The following is a 26,111-nucleotide window of genomic DNA, read 5'->3' on the forward strand; positions in this document are numbered from 1 at the left end:
GAATGACACAGGGAGAGAAAGAGCGAGGAGGAGAACAAGAAAGAGAACAGACAATTACAAATTAAAATCAATGGAGAAATTAAACAGGTTGAGGGACATTGAATTTCAGAAATATTCATTAACACGGTCAAAATAAAAGACTTTTGTCTCCATTCTTTAAAGATAGAAAAATAATAAAGGCAGTGTATCTCTTTAAAAAGCTATATCAATGTAAGGGCAAATAAACAGAGGACAATCTCATGAATACTAAAGCAGCGGAGGTCATTCAGTGTTAACAGCATTGTAGGTGTAAGCATCACGTTTAGAGCCGGGTCGTATCATAATCAGGTAGATAAGGACACAAACACCAAAGATCACTCACAGACAAAGCACATAGTTATGTCTTGGACATAGATGCACAGATACGCACACACAATCCAGAAATAACCGCATTCAGCAAAAAAACATGTGCCCTGAGCTCATTCGGGGCACTTCTAGTTGACGCAGTGCAGCTGCGGTATAATGGGCTGGAATGTGAAACATGGCCTTTTGGCTGAGGTTTGACACTATGCGCTGAACAGTTTAGCTCGTAAACAAAACTATAGGGCAGTAATGAGGAGCTCCGCACAGACCGGGAAAAACACTTTCATGCTGCTATGCTGAAACTGGGTTCAGCTGTTATGGGCCACTTCATTACACGCAGGAGGTGTACCTGCTGCCAGGAGGTATAGACCTTTACGCCTTAAGTGACAGTGTTGTTAACCAGTAATGTGACTGATTGGGTCACGCTGTATATATATATATATCTCTCTTTCTTAGACGACTCCAGGAGGAGCAGTGCTGTGAAAACTATGCTAGGGTGCTCAACTGAACAGTTAACTGACTATTTAACATTTATATACATATATATGTATATATATATATATATATATATATACATATATATGTACACATATATATATATATAAACAGTATATACTGTGTGTCGTATTTCATAAAGATGCAGAGAGATTAAATATATCCTACTATAATGCTGTTTCAAGAAAATAAGCTGCTTCTGTTCTTCCAATATTTTAAAATAAATCAGATAACTAAATTCACTTTGTGCGGGGTTTGTTTTCTCTATGTAATCGTTACATAGCCAAGGCAGTATTCATTACTGAGGGATCCGTTGTACTACGGTACAAATAGGAAGCTTTGACCTTTGAGTGTTTCTGAATTCATAACTAGAGCTCACAGGTTCCCAATTTACTTAAGATTCCTGTAGTAGACGTAGCCAGTTCCCAGACTACAAGTGACACATAGAAATCATGTTCTTACATCACCCCTCTCTTGCTGCCCTTTTACCGCAGCAGGTTGTGGAAACCATGTATAGATCCTCTTTTAAATGAGACAGCACAACCCTTCTGTGGGGATGATGCAAACCCTTCTTTTGTCTCCTGCAATATGGAGTAGGGGAAGTGAGGGATAAGGAGAAAATGCTCTTGTAATTTCTGAGGATTGGAAAACATTTAATAGTCATTTCTCATTGGTGGGAGTACCCATCAAACACAACTGAGGAATACATGCAATTGAACAACTATACTGATACTGAACTGTAGTGATTACTACTTTCACACAACTAAAACCAACTACTCGTGCCTGATTAGTTGTACATGTGGTGTTGTATAAAATGTATGAGGTGTTGCAGAGAATAATTCTTGTAGACAGCAATTTATAGTCAGCCTCTTAGATATAAACAGCCATCCAAATGTCATTTTGTTTGTTAGCTATCTGAGAAAAAAAACACCATCTTTAAACAATCTCCCCTGGCTCGTCCCCTCCTGTCCGTGTTTGTCCGGCTCTTCTATTAACAAAGGGACCGACGCAGAGATGAACACTTTAGAGAGAAATAGAGGGAGAGGGACAACGACACAGGAACAAAGACAAGTTCAGGTCAACACAACAAAGGTAAATATTGCAAATCTGAAACTGCACTCTTGTTTATCATCTCTATCAGATTTGTTCATAATATACAGAATATACTTGTCTCTAGAAGGCTATAGATTCATCAGCAGCCAGCAGCCTTCATGAGGGTTTACAGACTGTGTGAATGTGATTAAGGCCGCTCAAAGTCCACATAACAACTAAACACAATACTATGTAAATGTCCATTCAGACCAACACAGAACAAGCGTAGGAGGGAGCCAGGTAAAGTGACTTCAACAAGCTGGCAATTCGAGGGGCATCAGGTTAATTGGAGAGTTGCTTTGAGAGCATGAGAGAGAAAGAGAGAGAGCCCAGAGAGAGAGGGCTGAATGTGTTGTGTCGTGTGGCTACACAGTTTATTACAGACGGCTCTATGAGCTTGTTAAGAAAATGACGCTGTTGTTCACTGTCACCTGGAGAACTTTAATGGACATGACGCTGTCCAACAGTGGCTCACTCGTTCATCTTTCATGCTTTTAACCATTATGTTGTGGATATTTTCTGCACAGCTGTGCAACACTGCTGTTTGCAACTGTGTTCACACAGTGTGTGTGTGAGGGAGAAGTGAAGGAGATAAGACAGGGATGACGCTGGACGTCTGTGTATCTTGCTGGGGAAGTGTAGACCAATTACTCTGAATAAATATTGACTATACTATCTTTGCCTCTGCACACCTATTCTCAGCCTCCCACCCATCCCACCCTCCACATTGCCTGTGTCCGTTAAGGCCCCATTTAGATGGTTAAACCATAGAGTCTAGAATCTTTCTGGCATCAGATGGACACTTTTTTAATTAGCATTTCCATTTGCGCTACTTCCAAGAAGTTTCACCAGTTCACCCAGGGTAAAATTGTCCCTCTCCATCTTTATGCACAGCTGCTGTTGCTGCTACTGTATATATAGTTCACCTCTCCTACCTCAATTATAATTTGAATCAAAAATGAACTCCCAGCATAAACACGAGTCTAATTTCCCAGTGGTTCTGAAAAATAATGAAATCACATTTGGAATATTTTTTTGGCAATATTTTCTAAAGTGAAAAACATGCCTAATGCAATCTTTCCTTGTTTTATGTTGAGTCATAAATGCATGCAATATGAGCATGACTGCTGTGCTGTGTTAGATTATATTCAGAACATGAGGGCACTAATGAAAGAAAACATTTCTCATATTTACATACAAATATCCTTTTATATTTTTTAAGACCCATAAAAATAATAACAAAAAAGTCTGTCCGCTGTGGTTTTCTCCCAAAAGTACCTTATTCAAAATTCTAAAAAGGACATCAACTCCTTCTCCCTCAGAAATCCATATGCAAATATGTCAAAACACATTTCTCCTACTTCACTTAAAAGTGCATTCTCAGTCTTTGTGCACTCCACCATTTTTACACATCATACTACCATAACTTGCAGATGGAACCATGATTGGCTTCCATTCTAGTTATGATCTCACAAAATCCTGCTTGCGCGTTACTAGATTTAAGGGGAGCACAGCGAAAAAGTTCCTCCCTGAGTAGAATGTAAAAAAACAGCCTTCTTGTGTTAAACTCTGCACAAACATTACTCTGCACAGTAAAGGTCAAACATCCAAGAGAAGTAATACAAAGGAAAGTACATTTATAAAGGTACCCTCTGCCATTTTTGATCACCAGCAAGAGGGATTTGTTTGTGCATGCACATATGGGTGGTACAACACATTCTCACTCCCAGCGCATCAAACAAACGACGCTTGGTCAGGTGCTCTTTGCAAATACAATTGATCACTTTCATTCCTGACGAAACTCATCTGTTCGTTCCTGTGATCTTAACTATTAGTCAAAATGATGCTGCTTTTCTAACTCAAATATTAGGTATAATTCTAAATAAATGAGGGTTATTGACCATGGATTCCAAAAAGTAGTGTAAAACTAGTGGTAGTAAGGAAGTGAAAACTAAAAAAAAAAGTCTGAAAAAGGGACGAAAATGACAATTTTTGACTCGGGAGGACAACACAAGGGTTAACTGACATGCGGCACAAGAACAAGACAGTTAGGTTTAGGAAAAGATCGTAGCTGGGGTTACAAAAAACAACAACTACGTCATCTTACAGTGCCGCGGTCAAGCTGCTTCCATGCCCGGCACTTTCCATACAGCAGTTGAAGAGTGATTTCTGATAATGAGAGCCACTGCGTGTCAGTATTTTACAAGTTGGGAGTGAGAACAGGTTCAGTAGTACGCTTGTATGCTTCTAGTTTCGAGCTAGTCTTGTTGGTTATGGTAATGCACAAGGAAATGTAATAATGTGCCTGCAAAGGCAAGGAAGAGGAAGACTGCAAGCTAGCAAACAAAGACGTTAACAATCCAAGATTAAAAATATTTAAAAAATTGGCTATGCTAAATGTTTTGAAGGTGATTTGTCAGGTGAGTAACAAAAAAATTGTTCGTCAAAGCAGACATTTCTCAGGGGTTCTCGGTATGACCTTGGACCCAAATGTATTGATAGCCCTCTTTGGAGTCATACCAACCACAGGGACCCTGCCAAAGATCAATGCAGATTTTGTAGCCTTCCTAATGTTACTGGCTAGACGATTGATCCTACTTCGCTGGAAGTCCCCTTCTCCTCCCTCATTTGAGTCCCGGATCAGAGATGCTCTCCATTTTGGTAGGCTAGAAAAAATCAAACACATTACGTGGATCCTCAGCTAAATTCTTTCAAATCTGGCACCCTTTTTTTAACCACATAGAAACAGTACAGTTCCGCAGTATACCTCAGTGAAGCTGACTGTTACATAAGAAACAATGAAGACCATGTTCTGCTTGTTACTTATACTAGGACTGGGCGATATGGAGAAAATCAAATATCACAATATTTCTGACCAAATACCTCAATGTCGATACAGCAACGATATTGTAGAGTTGATTAATGGTGCTTTCACAATATATTTACACAATGAGATTTTGATAAATAATCATCAGTAATGTGGATATAATGACTAAGTGGGTAAAGACAAATAATAGAACAGTTACAACAGTCTGGCAAGTTTATAAAATGACATCACTTTACTGTAATGTAACCTTTAAAACCAGGAAAAGACATCACTTATGTCATATTAAGATATTACAATATCCAAAATTTAAGACGATATCTAGCCTCATATTTTGATATTGATATAATATTGATATATTGTCCAGCTCTATGTCATACATGATGATTTAGCCTGGGGATGTCTGAATATTCTGAATATGAAAACACTGGGATGTGCAAGGCAGCCTATGATCCAGCCACCAACATGAATATTTTCATTCCAAATGTCAGCATGCTGCCCCAACACTCAACAGCTAACTTATTAATAAAATCTACATTACTTTTGAAATTGTATGCATTTTAAAGCATATAGATAGCTTCTTGTATAAGTCCCTTCTGTGTATGTCTGGATGTACCTGCTGCTACAATAAAGACAGAGAAAAGTACTGCGTGTGGAGGGGAGAACGAAAAAAGATGCCATGAGGAGTTAATACAATGTTGATGAATGGCAGCACATGGGAGTGGAGGGAAGATGAAGATACAGCTAGACAAGGAGTCGCATGGAACGAGTATGGAAGAAAAAGGTAGAGGAGTAATAAAAAAGATTCCTGGTAATGGCTGCCCTAAGCAAGTTCTATTCCCTCTGCTCTGCAGATGAAAGGTCAGTAATATAAACCCATATGTGGGATGACTATAGGCTTGGCTGTTACTGCTTCAACCCCATCTTCCTCAGCAGGCTTAGATATCTGACCTGCATTGAAACAGCATCAGAAAATTGATTGAGCAGCGTCTTCCCTACTGTACGTTTTAAGCTCCAGTAGAAGAGAATGTACTACTAAGGCTATAAGAGAAGTGTCACAATAACATGTTAATAGATGGCATATGTTCTCCAAAGGAAGGTTTCTGTCCTCAGAAATAATCCCACATTCTCAATCACCTTTGCCCTCATTTAACCTAGGCGTTTTGTCCGAAATAATACACCCTATTAATAAAATAAAATAGTCTCAAAAGAGCAAGTCAAGTCCACACATTACAGCCTGATAATGTCAATACCAACGTGGATGGCATGGTGTACTTGTGTTGGAGGATAAGGGAGAAGTGAATCAATATAGCCTAGCTCTGAACAAAAACTAGCTTTTTCAGGTTCAAGGATAAAACTTATTACGGTACACACCACTCTTCATGGTCTTGGCATACAAAGCAGGCTCTGAGACGCAGCGGGGGGTGGAGGTGATTTGGCTCTTCCATTGTGTGTGTGTGTGTGTGTGTGTGTGTGTGTGTGTGTGTGTGTGTGACAGAGAGATAGAAAGATAGAGCATCCCATAGAGAGGACAATATTCTCCATCCCGTTCCTTCAGCTCACTGAAGCATCCGGTGTAAAAAAAAAAAGCAAGTAAGTGTAAAAAACCTGGTCTCCATCAATTAAAAGACAGACAGACACAGACAGGGCAGCATAAGCACAGAGCAACACGGCAAGCAAGGCCTTAATGGGGGATAGAGTCATGCCTAAAAAAAAAAAAAACAGTAAAACCTGAATTATACTAGCCACATTTAGGCCTGTGCCTTTTTCAGCCTCTGTCAGCCACGTAGAAAGTGAAACTAGGTGCTGTAAATGTTTAAGAGAAAAGGGGCCACAGGCTCCATCACCTGCCACGTAGTTACTTTATTTGTAGAGTCAACTCTACACAGTTATGGAAACTGTGTAGAGTTGAATGGGAAGGAGTAGAATAGCAGAATGACACTAGGAGAAGTAAAAAAAAGTTTTGATGAAGGGGATTTTGCTTTATAGATTAACCTGACAGGATTCTGGATAATCAGTCACAAGCGCAGCTAGTAATTACACTGTCACCACTTATAGTTTTTACCTTTTGTTTGGTGTTGAGTTATAACTGCAATTACTACTCTTCCTTTTTTTTTTTACCAGCGCATTGAAAAAAGCTTGGCGTAGTTGGGATAATTAGCAGCAAACATAATAATAGATGCTGAGTTAGCTAATGGAGCTCAGCGCAAATTCTTTCAGGAGGACTTCTAAATAACTTCAGTCACCACTATCTCTTCCTACAATTATGAGGCGTTCACTTTTCAGTACACCAACCAAAATTGGTCACGAAATTCATGATCCAATCATCTACGTGCAACCCTCCCCCCCTTCCACCACTGGTCATCATCATCCACTGCAACCTGAGTCCCTTCCAGTAGAAAGCTCCTACCGCCAGTGTCTAGGCTCCATCGAGGGGGGAGTATGTCTGGCTTCTCTACCTGTCTTCACTTTCCTGCCATCAAAATGATAACCTACTCCTATGGAATCTAGCCTCAAGCTAAAATAATTATTTACAATAGGGCCCTTTATAATTTTAGACACTCCAAAAATAAGACTTCCCCACCAGAGAAACATAGTCATTGGTTGATTTGAGTCAGCCTTTGTAGTTCCAGAGTAGAGGATTGAGAGAGGCTGAGACAGCGGACGTCTTCCCTGCTCCACATTCTTCTGATACACTTCTGGCATCAGCATGCCAACACAACCCGAGCCCTAACCACAACTTTATTCTTGAAACATTCTTGTACATTTTAATTCCATTTTTAGTCTTTTTTTTTAATTGTTGGCGCATTTACAGCCTTTACTGTTGACAGGACAGCAGAAGAAATGACCGGCTGAGCTATCTGGGCACCCGACAAAGCAGCCCTTGTCCCAACAAGGCAGCCAACACATGTAATCCTACTACCAGACAGCTTTAAACAAATCCCAGATTTACCTTGTAGTACATACCACCTATCTGGAGGCGAAAACACAAAGCACATGCACTTGCAAATTACAAAATTATGCGCTACTTTGTAAAACTATAGTAGATGCATTGGGTCAATGTTATGCATGCGAGTAGCTCTCCAAAACCTAGAGAAACTTTAAAGCGAACTGCTTGGGCAACGACTCTAACTTTCACCTTTGTATTCACTACCAAATGAAGTGCTTTATATAATATTGTTGAACTTGACTTGATTAAAACCACCACTGTACAGGATGTCAGTAATAAAATTGGTTGTAGGAATGATGGCCAACACCATTGATCACCCTACCAATCTAAAAGTAACAAGACACTTTGCCTCTGCTACACTAGATCCATTTATCCGCAGTGACAGCTGTGGGCATAACGTTTGTTGTGTAGTCATCATCAGCATTATCCTAAAAGTGAGAAAATGAGAATGTGATACTGTTCCAAGGCAGCGTGGTCTGTTATTTTTTAATCACGTCATACGCTGCAGGCTTTTTTAGGGGATCAGAAAAAGAGACATTTCACTCACTCATCTGGTTATTATCCCTTGTGTTTACTAAGGAAGTAAAGAGAACCCAGTCAGTTAGACAAACAGCTGGAGTTCATTGTGTTATTAATTTTTTAGAATTCTTTGAATAATGAGGATTCAGATTTTGTTTATGATTCATCAGCTCAGATTTAATAGGCAGGTCACAGAGCGAAGACAAACAACAACCATTAGATATCTAAAACCTAATGACTGAAGAAAAATGAGCCCATTAAGTGCTTGGTTCTATCTTGCAACAGGGTCTATCTCAGATCAGCTTTATTGCATAGATTACTCTTATCTATGCTATGTAGTCAACTCAATGTACTGTATGTAGCTATATCCAGTGAGTTTACAGAAAGATAGACAGAAGTCGTGACCATTTTGATAGGCTTACATAACTCAATATGGGTGTGCAGTAGGTGGGTTGATGCAATAAGAGTGCAACAGTGCCAATGAAGAAAACTAACAACAATTATGTTTTATTAATTATCCACTATTTTTCTTGCAGTTTGGAATACCCAATTCCATATGCAGTGCCGTACTTGTCCCTGCTGACCATACTTGGCCCAGAGAGGGCTGCAGACACACCTGTGACACATCCACAGCCGCTTATTAAAACCTCCAATGCACTGATACAATGTATAGAAATTAAAACTGTACTGTTCTCTCTCCATCTCTCTCTCTCTCTCTCTCTCTCTGTGTTTCTGTCTCTATAAAGTGTCTTTATGTCTAAACTAAGCAGGGGGCACACTGTAGGTATAGACATATAGGTAATGGTTTGTGTGTGTGTGTGTAACCCGTACTTTATAGGTGGACATGATTCTCTTTTTTGGTACAGTATCAGTATATAGTAAAGCTGGGCAATATATCAATATTTAATCGATATTGTGATATGAGACTATATATCGTCTTAAATTTTGGATATCGTAATATTGTATTATGACATAAGTGTTGTCTTTTTCTGGTTTTAAAGTTTGCATTGCAGTAAAGTGATGTCATTTTCTGAACTTACCAGACTGTTGTAACTGTTCTATTATTTGCCTTTGCCCACTTAGTCATTATATGCACATTCGTGATGATTATTTAACAAAAATCTTATTGTGTAAATATTTTGTGAAAGCACTAATAGCCAACATTACAATATCGTTGCTGTATCGATATCGAGGTATTTGGTAAAAAATATTGTGATATTTGATTTTCTACATATCGCCCAGCTCTAGGGTACAGTGGTTTCATTATTGTTTTCTCTTTTTTTGACACAGAAGTAGAGTTTCATGTAAAATGAAAATATCTGTTAAATTCATACTTATCTTTTACATATTATTTCTATTGGGGTAATATATATATATATATATATATATATATATATATATATATATATATATATATATATATATATAGCCAGAGAGATGCAGAGAAGGAGGAGGCATACTGAGCAAGAAAGCAAAAAACTAAAGCAGCTGCTGAAAAGAACAACATAATGTTTTCAGAATCATCTTCCTTTACAGCAGCAGTGTAGCAATATTGGGCTTTTCCCCATTTCACTTGACACTTAAAATATTGATATCACAAAATGGGACAGTGTTTTCTGGACCACACACACATGAAGCTTTCACTACACGTGTGCCAATATGCTGGAAAAACTAATGTTAATTAAAAAAGCAACTTTCTAAACCCACCCATCCTGCTGAGTTTAATGCTTAACAATCACAGACCACATGCAACACATGCTTAGAAGTTAAACTTCGTCTTTGAAGTCTTGGTACACATGTTTCCGTGTATTAAAAGGACTATGGATGGGCTCTTAACCAAGTAGATACGCTGGTGTCATCGTAGGGCTGAGTGATATGGAGAAAATCAAATATTGGATTTTTTAACAAATACTGTATTAATTATATTGCAAAGATTTCGTAAACAATCTGGTAAGTTAAGAAAACAACATTCTTTACAATATTTACTTTACTGTAATGCAGCCTTTAAAACCCAGAAAAAGATAACACTTATAAAATATTGATATCTAAAATGAAAGACAATATCCAGTCTCATTATATCACCTTCTCCATGTCTAGTCCAAGTTCAAAACCATTACAAAAAGAAAGAAAATGAGACTTGAGCTGACTTCACCACCCTGGGAAAAGGAATTAAAGTCCAAGGACATCCGCCCACTGTCAGACCAAATCTGAAAAGTCTTTGGCAGCAACCTCACAAAGAGTGGTAATTGTCAACAGGATCGGCCACAGGACTGGTCAGCTCTCACAGCTGGAGCCCAAATCCCTCTGTGTGCATCTGGAGAGGAACAAACAATGGACCACGAGCTAGCTAGGCTAATACAGGATTAGTAACCATCCATGGTGCTCGATAAAGAGGCAGTTATTTGTCTTCCGGACTTAGCATTTGCAGTTTAATGAATTAAGGACACTGGGTCTCAAGGCAGAAAGTCAGAATAAATTCCTCAAGGATGAAAGTCAGAATAAAAGCCTAGTGATGTGCAAAACATTCTCTTCTATAGCATCTCCTTTTATTGTAATCAAAAGATGCAGAAGACAATAAAAGTAATGAGTAATGTTACATAAGCTCACACACACATATATATATATACAGTATATATATATCGACATGTTGCAACCAACAAGCATGACGTTTTATAAAATGTTCCTTTGTATGCAACATAAATGGCAACCCATGTACAGTATGTTAACTATGAAGTACATGCATGTGAACTAAAAAGGACAAAAACACTAAAAATGAGTTTTTGCAACACACACATTTCTTTGATGGCCTAAAAAATTTCACTTCTTTATGACAATGTGGCAACATCCCAACATAAACATCATCTCTGAGGGAACGTTAAACAGGAGTTATTCCAGTTTTCTTGGTTCTACTCTTTTGGACTCGCATCAAACATAGTGCGGTTTACAGTCAACATGCCTGAATGCATGGAAGTTTGCTAACCTCCTATGGCTTATGGTATTATCACAGACATTGAGGGATAACCATGATTTCAGACAGTACTCACAAAACAAACAGCCTTTATTTCCTCCAAACCCCCCTGGTAACTAATCCAAACACACATACACACACGCTCTCCACACAGAGTTAAGCAGGCTGCACCACATGGGTTTGCCTGAAGATAGTTTGCTCACAGTGCGGCATGAGGCTGTGTGGGCTTTGCAATGCCTTCCAAGTCTACAAAGTATGTTCAAGTAGAATATGAACTTTATAATGTAATACAGTGGCTGTTTCCTTCTTGCCTTAGCTACCATTTCATTTTTGCCTCCAGCTATGCAGTCAGTGCTCAGTTCTTACTTCCCCAGCGAGACAGTGACCTCTTGCCCTGCCAGAATAAAGTGCTTTCCAGCACTTGCGAGGTTCGGAAGAAAAGCCTTGGTGACAGCACAAATTAAGTATAAAATGTCTATTAATTACTATTTTCAAACCCAAAATCAAAGATTTTTCCAATGGGATGTGGCCACCCAGTGACTAGCAGGCATCTGGAAGGGCGGGGCACTGAGAAACCCTCTTAAAAGCCTGAGCCTTGTTAAAAAGGCTGCATTATTGATAGTGTATCTGTGGGCAGTAATAGTACCAGAGCCAGACGGAGAGAAACAGTGTAGAGAGAGAGAGAAGTGGGTACCAGCTTGACTAGACAAAATATCAGAGAGAGAAACCGAGATTTTGAACACAAACTTGATTTATAGAACATATCTAATAAAGCAAAGTAAATGACTATGATTATCTGTACATATACAAAAAGTAATTTCTATCCAAACCTAATTATTTAGAACTACTAACTACTAAGCCATAATAGAAGTATAATTTGGAAAGAGCCAATGTCAACTACATCTGTACGTTTAGATTGAATGTTTACTACATTAAAACCTGAATTAAATTGCACTGATAATGGATATAAAAAAAAAATCCCAATTAAGCATGCACGCTACTACACTCTCAGGTAAAGGTTGTGGCAAAGTGAATTGTTAACTCATGCAGGGTAATGGGCGGGTAGGGGAAAAAATAGGAGTGTTTTTCATCTGAATGGCGCTGCTGAAAATAGTGGCTGTATATATGTTAGTATTATATACAAGAGGTCTGTTCAATCCCCTGCAACTGATTCCCTGGAGCTATTTCTGGGTCCAATGGACAAATAAAGGTTAATGGAAACATACAAATGAATACTTTGTACAAACAAGGTCTTTGGCACATGAGCACAACACTGATATGTTGTTAGCCTGTGTCAACTTAAGTATGTCTGCTAAACTGTGTATTAATTTAGCAGACTTTTCTTTACTTTGCAATGATGGCCTAATACTGACTTGGGATTTTTGGAATGGCCAAACTAGCCTGCTTGACTTAACAAGGCCATAATAATCACACACTTGTCTCCCATTAATCTGGGATTACAATGAGTTTATAATCCCATATCACGGATGTTTGTGAGTAAAACAGAACCTAAATGCATTACAATGCAAGCTCAATGAGGACGTAAAATCCAGGCGTTTATGTTATGGTAAAACAAAACACATACTCTCCCAATGTCGCTAGGCTATAGGGCACTTTCAGAAAAGTTGTTTTGTTGCAGTTTTCTTTGAACCACTTGGCTTGAGTTTCAGCAATTGTCCATCTAATCCTCTAAGAGATGACGGTGGCATTTTCAACAGCATCCCAGCCTATTAACATCACCTTGGGCTTACCTTCACAGAGAGGAGGAGCTGATGGAGACAGAGGGGAGGAAGGATGAGGAGTAGAACGATGACAAAAATGAGATTTGTGGTCAAGCTACTCATCACTTACACAAAACGTGTTTCACACATACAAACAAAAAGAAGACGTGCAAAAATAGACATAACAATGCACACATAGTATGACCACAGAGATGTACACACAAGGCCAGTCAGACAAATATCTCCTAATGGGCTTGAATTCCTCATCAATCTCATCATCTATTCCATTAATTCTGATTCCCCACACTGGCCCGTCCCCGGCACAAAACTAAATGTCAACACTCCCCCATGTCTCCTTCATTATACAGTTGACTGTCGCAGAACGCACCGGTAAACGGCACACACCCTTTCATCCACCACTACGCCGCGAGACCCCTCACTGGGCAAACTGGCATTTCCGCAGAGCCAGCCAGATAGTAAGAAATGATGCAGAGCGACACAGAGGGAAGCTGCCAGTGCTGACCTTGTCTTACACCTGTGAGACTTGTGTTTGACACTGAGCTCTGAACGGGACATTAAGGAAAAAACATCTGCAATTAAATTCTTAAAAAAGACATGGCTCACCTTAGGTAAACAAAATGTATAAAGCCGTTATAAAGCGTAACCAGCTTTATATGTGTTAAATGAGCTAGAAAATGACATGCAGAAACTCAAATGTCGTAGGTATATGAGTCAAGAGTATATTTAATTTCATAGAAACAATGCTTAAGAGATGGAAATTGAACTATTAGGCCTACTTCTTAAGATGTAGTGTATCAGAGGGTTTGATGAGAGGAGTGGGAGGAAGGAGTAAGAGAAGTTGCACCCTTTTACTTAAAACATGCCTCTGGAGAGAGAGAAAGAGATAAAGTGATGGAAGCAGAGAGCGCTTGAGAATAATGGAATGGGCTGCCTTTGTCTGTCTACTAGTCTGTGTATTAGCAAGTAATGAGGTTCTAATTGTGTAGCCTGACCATGGAGTCACTGCAGAGGTTAAAAAGCAGTGTGAACTATATCTGTCAAAACAGTAGGGCTGTTGGAGGAACAGAAAAAGAAAGCACAAGGTGAGTGGGAGAAGAAATAAAGGGACGTGAGATAGAGACACTACATGAAGGAGAAGGGGTAAAGGTGGGGGGGGGGGGGGGGGGGGGGGAATAGATTGAATGGGGCATTAGAATGGAAAAGTCTATTTCAACAGAATGCAGATGAGGGAAAGAAGGGCCAGTGGCCGCTGCCTGTGCTCTCTGTCTATATAGTATCTGTCTCCTCTCTCTGGTTCTCTATTTAATATAATATCTACTCAACGGAATGGTAATGAGCAAAATGGAGGGCCTTAGTTTAAAAGGTAGAGGATGTGTGAATAGTTCTCACTTTGGCAGCTGATGTTGTAACTAAAGGTCAGTCTAATAAGATTCCAGTCTATGTGGCATCAGTAAAAGGCCAACTTAGACATCAAAGCAACGTGACAGGAAAAGACATGAATGGTGATGAGAAAGGTCACGAGAGTACTAGGTGACCAATTTTTTTCCAACTGGTAATTACAGACGGGGCAATGAGTTCACAGTCTAGGGATGTCTTATTTACTCTCTGTAAAGCTCTATCCGCTGTGTGATAGAAAGTGGAGGCGCCATGGGAGATCTTTGTCTGAATCGTCAACGGCCCCCCGTTGTGTCTCCTGGTTGCCACTTAATTCATCTTCGCTGGTGAGCCTGCTTCATCTGGCTTCGGTTCCCCTCTGAGAGATCAGCTGCATTACTCTGAGCACTCACACACAGAGCCCTAGACATCTATGTTGTCATGGTAATGGCAAAAAAGTACTATCACACATTGAGGAAAAAAACTTCATGCGCTCATGGGCTTATGAAGGCCAACCATTACCTTTCTCACTGCAAAACATATCAGTGCTCAATATCACATACAGACTCACGCTTAGAGCTGCAGCGCCTTGACACATCTAGAGCTTCTGCTGGGCCAACATCACTCTACCATTCGCCCACTTGTTATTATTTCTGATGCCTTTCAAAGCAAGAGAAAGTGCAAAGGGTGGAATTTCAGCCACTTGTTGACCGAGGTGCATCAGTCTGCACCAGCAATTAGGGCCATCCACCCTATTTCTTTTCACTGCACTTACACCAGTGCTCTCTGTGGTAATGGAACGAGGCGTTCGTGTGTGTGTGTCTGTGTGTGTGTGTGTGTGGGGGGGGGGGGGGTACCTGGTCTGACAGAGACACACTGCTCAAAGTGCTCTGCACTGCACCGGTAAAGACACCAAACCAAATGAAAATAAATAGCCTTCCTTTGAACAGCTCCCATTCTTTGGGATTGGTTTTAGTGCTTTTTTTCTTTCTTTGTCTTTCATTGAGTTTATTTGCTTTTATGTGAATTTGTGGTGAGTTAATTGGGTTTGGTTCAAGATTCTCACTGGTGCTGATCTGAGCCAACCTGCAAGAGTGCCAGTTCCAAGATGGGGTGGCTGTGACTCAGCTGTCAATCAGAAGGTTGGTGGTTTGATCCTTGGCCCTGCAGTACCACTTTGAAGTGACCTTGGGCAGGATACTGATCTGAACCCAGAATTCCTGTGTGTGAGAATGTGTGTGTACTGTATCTGATGCACCTTGTATGGCAGCCTCGGCCAATGCGTGTGAATGGTGCCTGTAATAAGACTTAAGACTAGAAAAGCTCTGTATAAATACAGTCCATTTAAATGAAACGCTGCATGGCAATGCATTGTTTTATGCATGTTTAACTTACAGTGTGTGTGTGTGTGTCCATGTGGGACTGTACATCCTGTATGTCTGTCCTTGGATAAATGCACCTTCATTCCCCTCCCAAGTGTATTTGTAAGTGTGCACACAATAGTTATGTGTATGTTTACACTTCTCTGTGTCCATACATTTATCAGTGTCTAGATGTGTGTGTGTGTGTGTGTGTGTGTGTGTGTGTTTGTAGTGAAGAATGTGTGGCTGGCTGCAGAGGTCAGTCAAGGAGGAATCTATCATAATCCATCATAATCAGCTGCTGTGCTGTTCCTTCACGACAGATGAGCTCCTGACCCATGGCGGACACAGTGGAGATGAGAATCGCATGAGGGTAAAATGTGATGTTTACCAGCTTCACTGCTTTCTTTAGAAGACATTTCAACAACTGAACCGGGGGGCTGCGTCGATAATGTTTTCCATTAGACACACGTTTATCATGTTTTAAATGTCACTCGGGAAATGTAGCTACTTCAGAAAGATCAGAGAGATCAGATCAGCTGTTTAGGATGGATGTACTGATGGAATGACGGACATCCCTGTAGCTATGTTTCCATCCACACGTTTTTGTCCGAATTAAGTGATATCGAATGAAAAATATCTTATGGAAACAGTAAAATTAAATAGAATTTCATGAATGTAGACTCAAAGGAAATACGTTTGGTCTCATCGGATTTTGTCTTGATCGATATATACGGCTTATGCGATAAACGCTGATGGAAACGTTGCTGAACAAATAATGAATTGTGATTAAGTTTTAGGTCATTTTATCGTTGCGACCAGCCACAAAACTAATAAGAAGTTTTAGTTAATTTTGCCTAGTATTTCCGCTCTTTTTGCACACATGGCGGGTGTCAACAAAGACATATGGAAGTGGACGAACGAGGAGACGAGAGAATTTTTGAATTTAATTTATCAGGAACTCGCAAAGGAAATGGCCAACAAAGGTTACGACAAGCCGTGGGACGTCCTCCGGGGTAAATGGAAGGAGCTCAAACAGCGAGATGTCTCAAAAATGAGTTGTCTCGCAGCGGTGCCGGAGGGACAATAAAAGGCAAGTTGCATCTGCATCATCAAGCAATGTGTTGATAGTGACGTTGTTTTCTTATTATAGCTTGATATGTCGCTATCAGCGGGAACATAAGCACTACAACTTGTACAATATTGATCATGTGTTGGTAGACAGTGCGATCCATTTTGTCTAGAAACATTTTGTTCGCAAAGATTTGCTTGAATGTTGTGCGATATAGTGTGAAAATGAGTGGAAACATCTTAAAATGTCTCCAATCAATTCAATATACCAATTTGATCACAAAACAGCATGTGACATCATTACGCACAGGTTTTATTCACTTTAAAGCCATTGGATGGAAACACACTTTCACCAGCTTTATTTGCATTAGTTTTTTTTTACCAAACCTCAGATAATTTGATTGACAAGTGGATGGAAACTTAGCCATTGTCTGTGTAAAGAGGCATAAAATATGTGCATTTAGCAATTTCGTTTTGGTTTAATTCCAATTTATAGCCAATTAACACCCATAGGAATTAAGATATTAACATTTTGCTCAATATTATTCTTATTTACTTCAAACAAACAAGTCTTTGATTTGGATAAAGATGATGTTGTTTTGCTGGTTGCAAAGTTATGCAAAGAGACTGTCTGCTACATCTTTAAAAAGTGCAAGACTAGTTGCTCTGGCATCTTGTCTTCATTTCCTTAGAAATATATGACATAGTAAATGATATTGTCTGTCAAGGAACAGGTCAGGAATCTATAAAATATATACTTAAAATACACGCGTATTACGAATATATACAAGGAGCACCACTTTTGATCTTTGGCACATCAAAAGCCTTGGAATATCATTACACAAGTCTCCAGAGTGCACTAACTCTTGACGTGCAATAATACAATGCTCCATCAGAGTCTTTGGAAATCCTACCAACCCTTCATTAAGTATCTGGAGTCATTAGGCACAGGACGGCCAGGCTGACACATCGTCCTGGGCATAGAAGAAATTAGTCAAATCTAAAGCCGGCAGCTTCTCGTTAGAGAAGGCTGAACAGAGACGGACTCAATTACCATCTCTGACACAGTAGACCCTGGCAAGACTAATGGCTCTGGCCCAATAAAGATGGAAGCCAGGCTTGAACCTTCTGCCCCTCTCCCCCGCTACACAACGAACCCACCTCCACTTTCATTTGCCCTCCCATACCTCTCCTCGGCTCTCCGCTGTTCAAAATATCAGAGGGTGAAAAATGGGTTTCTGCTTTTCCTTCCTAAGGAGTAGGGGCCCCCTTTCGTCTTTGTTGTTCATTGAACCAGTGAAAAGAATTCATTTCGTTGCCTAGGGCTTCTGCCAAGCCATGGTTGACAGGGAAGCAGCATTAAGGCAATTAACATGGGTTTTGCATTTGATTTTGGCTGGCGAGACTGCCTCTGTAAACAGCAGGCGGGATCAGGTGATTAGTTCCTGTGAAGAAGAGCGCCTCGCCTCCCCTGGTCCCTGTCCAAGAAAGGATTACCCTTTGTATATACTGCGCATACACACAGAACCTTATACATACACAAGCAAACACTGCTACACGCTGACTCTGCAAGAGAAGAAAGAGAACACGCATGGGGAATCAAAGAGAGTGCACACCTGAAGCAAGGGGCTGACAGCTCAAGGGGTTAAGTCATGTTTATGACTTGACAGAGGTGGAGTCATGTGTCCTCCACACATTAACTTCCTGCTTCTGCATCACTTCACCTCTCCTCCTACAAACAGACAGGGGAATTATCCCTGCCTGCCTTAACCCTTTTATCATCCATTTAACACAGGGACTAATTCTTTGAATGCAGCTCCATTTAATGAGCAGGTTTAAGGTTTGTAATAATGGGAAGTTCAATATCAATATCAAGGAGGTCTTGAGTCAAAGCTATGAAATTAATTGTGACAAATAGGCAATTATTTCAAGTCAGCCAAATGGAGATTGATCTTATTTATCCCCTCGCCTGGAAGAGTAGGCTAAGTGCAAAATAGCTTTTACGTCTCGAGATTGGAATTTCACCTGAGAGGTTGCTAAATCAGATGTGTGTGCGAGACACATTAATAGGAAAAGAGAATTCCACAGGCAATGTCAACTAAATGTCAATCTGGTGCGAGGAGAAGGGCAGCTCTCTTCAATCCCTTGTACTTTTCCTCATGGATAGGGGTTGTATTTCAGAGTAGCTGAGGGTTTAGCTGTCTTTTACTATCGCTCCGTCAGGCATGGCCAAATACCTCTGCTTACTGAAATAAGACATATCGTGGCATGCAGAAATCTCCACAGCATGCAGTCTTCACACTTAAGTCTGTCAGGTAACTATCAAAAAGACATACAGTTATATTACGTGCGGAGGGGGAAAGAAAAATTCAGTGCAATCTGCCTATCACTGAAATTTCACACTCAATGGCACCTCAATTATAATTGTGACTTTCACTTCCGCTTCATGAGCCAGCATCTTTCGCGTGTGAGTCTCGGTCTTAGAGTTTTACCCCCGACCTATTAAGCAATCCTAAAGCATTGTGTTGTGTAATGGAAGGCGAAAAAGAGTTCCACAAAAGGTCTGTAATCCTGAAGTTTAATCTAATCCTGCAGATAAATGCATTAGCAGCAGCCTTGTGCTTCTAAAACAGGTTTCACCTGCAATGCTATTAAGACAATTTGCACATTTATCACACAGGACATTGAATGCTTGCGTAATTACACTGGGCACGCAAAAGACAGAAACAGGAAAAACAAATGTCTGTGTGATTGCAATCAGAAATCTGTGTCTAGTCCAAATAACCATTTTACTTATGATTAGATGTTTGGAAAATTGCAACTAATTACAGCATTCAAAGCTAGTGGATAGAGTTGGGCTTACTGGAATGATGAAACTGCCAGAGCTGTATCACAATAACAAAACAATTATGCATGAGGCTAAAGGTATATCCACACAAAAGTGCAGTGCCGCATTATCTTCACCGCAGGCATTTGGCAGCTGAGATGTAGAATCGCCTTACACAGACGATAAAGCATTGGGCGGCAATGAAAATAAACTGAAATGTACACATACATTATGTTCTGTAGATGTACAACATTTTAGGGACACATTTTAAGCAGCATCTCATTTTCATTAATCAGCAAACAAAAATCCTTTCCCATAATCGAGACTTGTATCCTTTGCGTCTGATATATCAATGAGGGATCCTTTATTTTGCCAGAATTAAAATTGAAAGTGTGTGATTCTTTGGGTTGAATAAAAAGATTGAGTACATTAGTCATCATGGTATCTCAAATTAAGTCATATATATATATATATATATATATATATATATATATATATATATATATATATAAAACACACTCAAATCACGTACTGTATATTTCCACACAGGTCGACAAACACACAGACAGAGGATCAGCGTTTCTCTCTGGGTTTTTGTTGACCTTTGAGGTAGTGTTTGTTTGGTTTGACAGAAGGATGCTGGAATTTCAGTCCAAAATAGCCTGTCAGAGTCCACACTGGCTGCCACCGTGGCTGTTAGACGCAGTACAGCAAATGACTGCTGATCACAGGGGACAGCAGGAGAGCCAGCTGTCAGCCTGCCAGGATCCATCTCCCTGTGTGACAGCAGGCAAAGCAACACAGGGGACACGTACAGCAGGTCATTCTCCTCTCAGAGGGGGCACCGTGGATGAAGATAAAAGTGGGGAATCCAAGGTGACTGGCCAGGACTAAAATGAGAAAATGTGCTGTGTAAGCTCTAAACAAAACATAACTCTAGCTGTGTCCCAATGCACGTCGGCATTTCTAGACTGAATACATCTTACCACATCAACAACTTTGAGGTCAAACATTAAAGTGCCTACTGTATATTACGAAAGAAATCCCTTTTTCTGGGATTTGGGGTGTTTTTTTATGTCTCCGGTGCTTCCACACGCATACAAACTTTGGAAAAAAACTACCCAAGCTGTTTTGAGTGATACAGGTCTCTGAATGAAAGGCCTCTGCCTTCAGTCTCCAGTTGAGCTGTTCAAAATTTGCACGGCTTTCTACGTCACTAGCCGAGACGCGGTGGGTAACTGTAGCACTATGATAGTGCTAGCATGCTAGCGCGTTTGCAATGGCAAAACACTGCAACAACACGCACTAGTTCACCATAATCTACAAAAGAACTACTTCCATAGCCCTGTTCTGCAGGTATTCCACAAGTGCCCCTTGCTTAGAAGACGTCTCCCAGCTAATCCTGCCTTGTACTGACCAAAGTGGGAGAAAGCGTTATCTAGATGATGTGGTCTTACCTAGCTACTGCTTATGTGCAACTCTCAACAAAGATAGTATGTGGCTAAAACAGAGACCTAAACACACAGCGTGAAAGGATCTGCAGCGATGTGCAGTACAACAAAAATATAGTGTTTTTGAAAAATAAACCATGTGAACGTATTCCAGTACAACCTCAAAATACAATTATGAACCTGAAAACGAGCATAATATGGGCACTTTAATAAAGGCTCTATGCTTCAACTCATAAATAGAAATTCAATCTACTGTTGACAGCTCTGACTCTGCCAAGCCGTTTTCTCATTTCAATTTTAGACAAAAGTTAATAGAATCAGGTCAGGACGTTGTCCAGAGTCTCCCTTTCACACATGTGCACACAGCAGGACATTGTCCGTGCTAGATGTGTTCCCACTTACTGGAAATACTCCGTTTTGGTTTAGGCGTGGAGTGGCGCCTGGGGAGAGCGTGCAGGAGGCCGGACATGACACAGATTACAGAGCTACTACATAGCCAGTTTCGTAATTTGGCCATAAACAATTGAGTCTCTTGCCGTTCCTTGGATCTGACAATTTCTACGTCGGCCCTAACCAACATAAGTCCCCAAATCTCGTCGCCTCTCAAGTTAATACATTTTTTTTGCGTCTTCGTAAAAATGGCCTTTTCTTTACCCTTGAATGTTCGTATTCTTCCGGTTTCTCTAAAGTTGCATCATAAGGCTCTAGACTCTGCTTTAGTTTCAAGTATTTGACATCAAACCAACATCATCAGCTAGCACGACGATGTGGAATTACAGTCCACTGTGAGAGACTTGGGCTAAGAGCTGCAAATCAATCAACCTTGGATAAGTTCTCTCAGCTATAAAATGCAACAACATAAGAAACAATTAAGTGTTCAATTGCCATGTTATTTTATAGCCAGAATCCTGCTCTTCTGGTGCATAAAATACAAACTTCAGTCCATTATAGTGATAAAATAAACATGCTAGTAGCAGAACATCCTCTGTACTTGTCAGGACCTGCTAATTTAACTTCTAAACTAAACAGAAGAAGAATGGTAGTGCCAAGTACCAATCCGGTTTATCCTGGATTGTCTTTCTGTGGATACAGCTCCTGAGTTGGGACACATCTTATATGTCTGTTCAGTATCTGAAGTTTTTAAAAGCACATCAAGTGTGTTATTGTTATTTAACTGGTATCAAAACCACATGCTGGTGTTGCACATTACATTATGAGGACATACAGTACACAATGAGGACATGCTGTCAGGCTGCTGATACATCCCACAAACCTTCACTTGTGGGCAGATACATTGTGCAGTTTAGGCCTGCTGCGTGCTTCCATGGTTGTTGAATTTTCACAAATGACACAGACCAGTGCAGAACCTGTATTTGGAACTATCTTATTTCATCAGTAAAATTACTCAATTTACATAAAACGCACACAAAAGATCTCAGATGTGATTGGTTACCACATTGCAATTTCTCATCTCTTTCAGTCACAGTTCATTTAACTGAACCTTTTCCTTCATCATTCCTTGCTGTTTCTAGAGAGTGGTTTGCTGCTTTACAAAGACAATGAATGGGATGCTGCAGCTCCACTATCTTGGCATGTACAGGGAGTCAATTATTCCACACTGTAAAACAATGGGATATCAGTTAAGGAGAGAGAAGCTGTTTGCATTGATAGGAGGGGCAGAGGGATGAATTGGGTTTTTAAGTTCCATCTCTTCTCCAGTCAAACTGAATAATTTACAATTTCCTTATATTACAGCCCACTGTAAAACCTGACAATGATAGGTAATTATTCTGCTTATCGTACATTATGTGTGCAGTGTGTGTGTATGTGCACATCTGCATGTGTCATAGGAATACAAAAAGAGAGACGGCAGCAATCTTAAAAATGCTCCAAAAAACATTCTCTGCTTGGGCTTTACTTTAAGAACAAACGTTTTAGCACATCTCAAGTTATCTTCAGGTCTGGCACTGTAGACAGCTTGAATCAATGTCTAGCACAAACTGTCTTCTTATGGCATTTTTCCACTGCATGGTACCTACTGGACTTGCCTTGACTCTACCTGCCTTTTTTGGTTTTCCAATTAAAATAACCCCACATCCTCACATACCCTTCACCATACCTAGAGCTTGGCATGGTGTTATTTCAGTTAGCCTAATAGCTGGTTTGATTTGCATTAAGAGATCATTTTTAATGGAAAGTACCCCATACCTGTCTCTAGGTATGGTGAAGGGTATGTGATGATGGAGGGCTATTTTAATTCCAAAGGCCAAGGGAACTTTATCAGGATGCACATTATCCCGGATCCATGAAATAACTGGCCTTTAATAAAAAATATCTGCCTGCCTCTATGGGAATTTGACAAAGGGGTGTGTATATTCATGTCCCCTGTATTTTAAGGAACATTTATTCATTTACAATACATTATTCAATCACAAAAAAAATTGATGTCAATAAAGGTTGGATTTTTCCTAATTTCTTTTATTAAGGCATTAAGATCAATATCCAAAAGAGTAAGAGTGTCATATATCATTAAATGTCCAAACTGCAAAACCCTAATGGCTTTTTCAATACAACTTTCTTCAGTAATCAAGCATATTCTTCCAAGACTGACGTTTGTTCTTGGCATCCAAGGACGTGGTGGATCAATATAAAGCAACCATCAGGGATTAACAAAGCTTTTGCTTTTCACTGCATGGCAAATTAGTTAGGATCAGTCCATAATCAATATGCAATGAGCTGTCTTCTAACTTTTTACACTACATAATGCTCCTCTCTGTGTGTCTCTGTGTCTCTCTGTCTCCTTCGATTTAAATATTCCAGGGTTCATGTAACATTTAGCTTCATGACTTATAGATCAGACATGCTCAAAGAGAATGGACACCGAACAAAGGTTACATCCCATGCAGAGAGAAATACAATGTGATTTACACCTAATGGTGAAGGATCCAACAATGTCCAAATATGCTTTACTGGTCAATAGGATGAAACATGCATATGCTGTTACATTAGACTGATAAATAATGAAACTGAATCTACACAAAAGGGCTTACAGTACTTAAAGCTGCACTGGTATCACAATCTGAAACGTGACTCGTCATGTGGCTTTATTTCACAACTTAAAAAAAAAAAAAAGCCACGCTGGCCCTCCTTAATCCCCCGCCTTCCCTGTGTGACTATGGCTGGAAGCATATCAGCAATGTCAGCCAGTGCAAAAAACAACAAAATATCTCTTTCTCTCTCTCTCTTTCCTGTACAAAAAACATGCAAAGATAAGCACAGACACAGAGGTTTATTAGGCCAACTAGCCAGTCTCTGGGAAATCACAGTGCAGAAATACAAAGCATAATAGGCAATGAGACAATGCAATTCTGTCTCGCTGTTCAGTGGGTGAAATGACCCGCACAGTCTGTCTTTAGTTATGAATAAAAATATCCAACCACCTGGCTTGTGTGTGTGGCCTAGTAAAGGAGCAGGTAATGGAGCACACATTTATGTTGATTGAGAAGATACTTAAGTGTGGCTATGGCCGTTGGCTAACTGAGCCATTTAAGAGACAAGAATGTGCACGGAATGGTCTCTTTACATACAAGACAACTCAGATATTAGCTTTGACAGGTGTTATGCAGATTGTGTTGTATAGTTGTGGAGGGAGAGTGGGTGAATTAATCCCTGAACTGTTCCGCTTGGTGAGCATAACAGCAACATGTAAAGCATCAAGGTTTCTCTTTAAATTCCTCATGAAAGCAAGACATGGGCTTTAAGAGCTCTGTGAGATTACTTATTCAAAACGAATGGCACAGAAGTAATTTTATGGAAACAAGCTAAAACGCATTCCGGTGATTCATTGGTGCGTTTAAATCAAAGGGAAATGGTCACATTGACAGTCATTAACACCATTTATGAATTCATACACACAAATACAAGCACAAAATGGCAGACAAGAGCATGCACTTGAAACTTCTGTCTGATGTCAAGGCTTATAAACCGCGGGATTGCAGCGAGCAAGGATTTGAAATATTTCTACTACTCCTAAATGTTGAAAAAAAAATTGTCTACATAGTATTTGAACATCACACAAATATGAGTTAAATACCTCACAGGCACAGGCAGCCCTGGGTGTTAGAGATATGTAATCAAACAATCAAACATATATAAAGTCCACTCGATGTTAGACAGAATACCAGCTGATCTGAGTGGGGGGCTGATCTTTAATGCAATATCTACATTACCCATTATCAGCAACCATTCATCCAATGTTCCAAAGGCATATTCTGTTCACTAATCTGACATCATTTTAAAAAAACTAACTGAGAAAACATTTGAGAACCCTTTTGCAATTATGTCAGCACATAATGTAATTTGAAAACTGCTGCGCTGGTTAAAAAAACAATGCAACTGATCTCAGCTGGTATTCTGTCTATAATGGAGTGCAATGGAAATTTCGAAGTAACCCCAAACTTTTGACCGGTAGTATATATATATATATATATATATATATATATATATATATATATATATATATATATATATATATATCACACTGATGATCCTTAACAGCAATAATCATACTTGGATGTAGAGGGAAGTTACAGAAGCAAAGCTACTTCTTCTTTCAGATGTTGTACCTAAATTCATTTCAATATTCCTCCTGGTGCATGGCTTAGCAGACCAGCTGTACAGCTTAAATATAATTTCAGGCTGCAGACCACAATACCATAAACTTGCTTTGTTTGTAAATGCATTGCAACATTCCATCGTCAGTGGGCTGTGTGGCTAAATCCCACATTACATAATAGCACTGGTCTATCTCTTGCAGCTTTGAGGGTGAGTGCAGAGCAACAAGGCTGCAGTACAACTTACGGTCAGCATTCTCTTAACATGAGTACAAATAGCCTAGTGGTCTGTATTAGAATTGATATTGTCATTAAAGCACACAGATGAAAAGTTCTGAAAGAAGTGAAACAAGGAGCGCCACTCGCTGAGATGACAAACCTTCGGAGGCTGTGCAAAAGATACTTGTGGAAAATTTCCCACATTCAGTATAGATTTACTGAGATTGAGTTGAGCCAGCTGATACATGATCCTGTATACTGTA

The 26,111-nt window shown here is 39.8% G+C and overlaps 1 protein-coding gene across 1 annotated transcript in view; it reads right to left on the bottom strand.

The window, feature by feature from the left end:
• The window catches only part of ldlrad3 (low density lipoprotein receptor class A domain containing 3), a 76,523-nt gene that overhangs the window by 47,329 nt on the left and 3,083 nt on the right, over positions 1 to 26,111 (bottom strand). The gene's annotated exons all lie outside the window — the stretch shown is intronic.

This window comes from Etheostoma spectabile, chromosome 8, assembly GCF_008692095.1.
Source record: "Etheostoma spectabile isolate EspeVRDwgs_2016 chromosome 8, UIUC_Espe_1.0, whole genome shotgun sequence".
Lineage (NCBI taxonomy): Eukaryota > Metazoa > Chordata > Actinopteri > Perciformes > Percidae > Etheostoma > Etheostoma spectabile.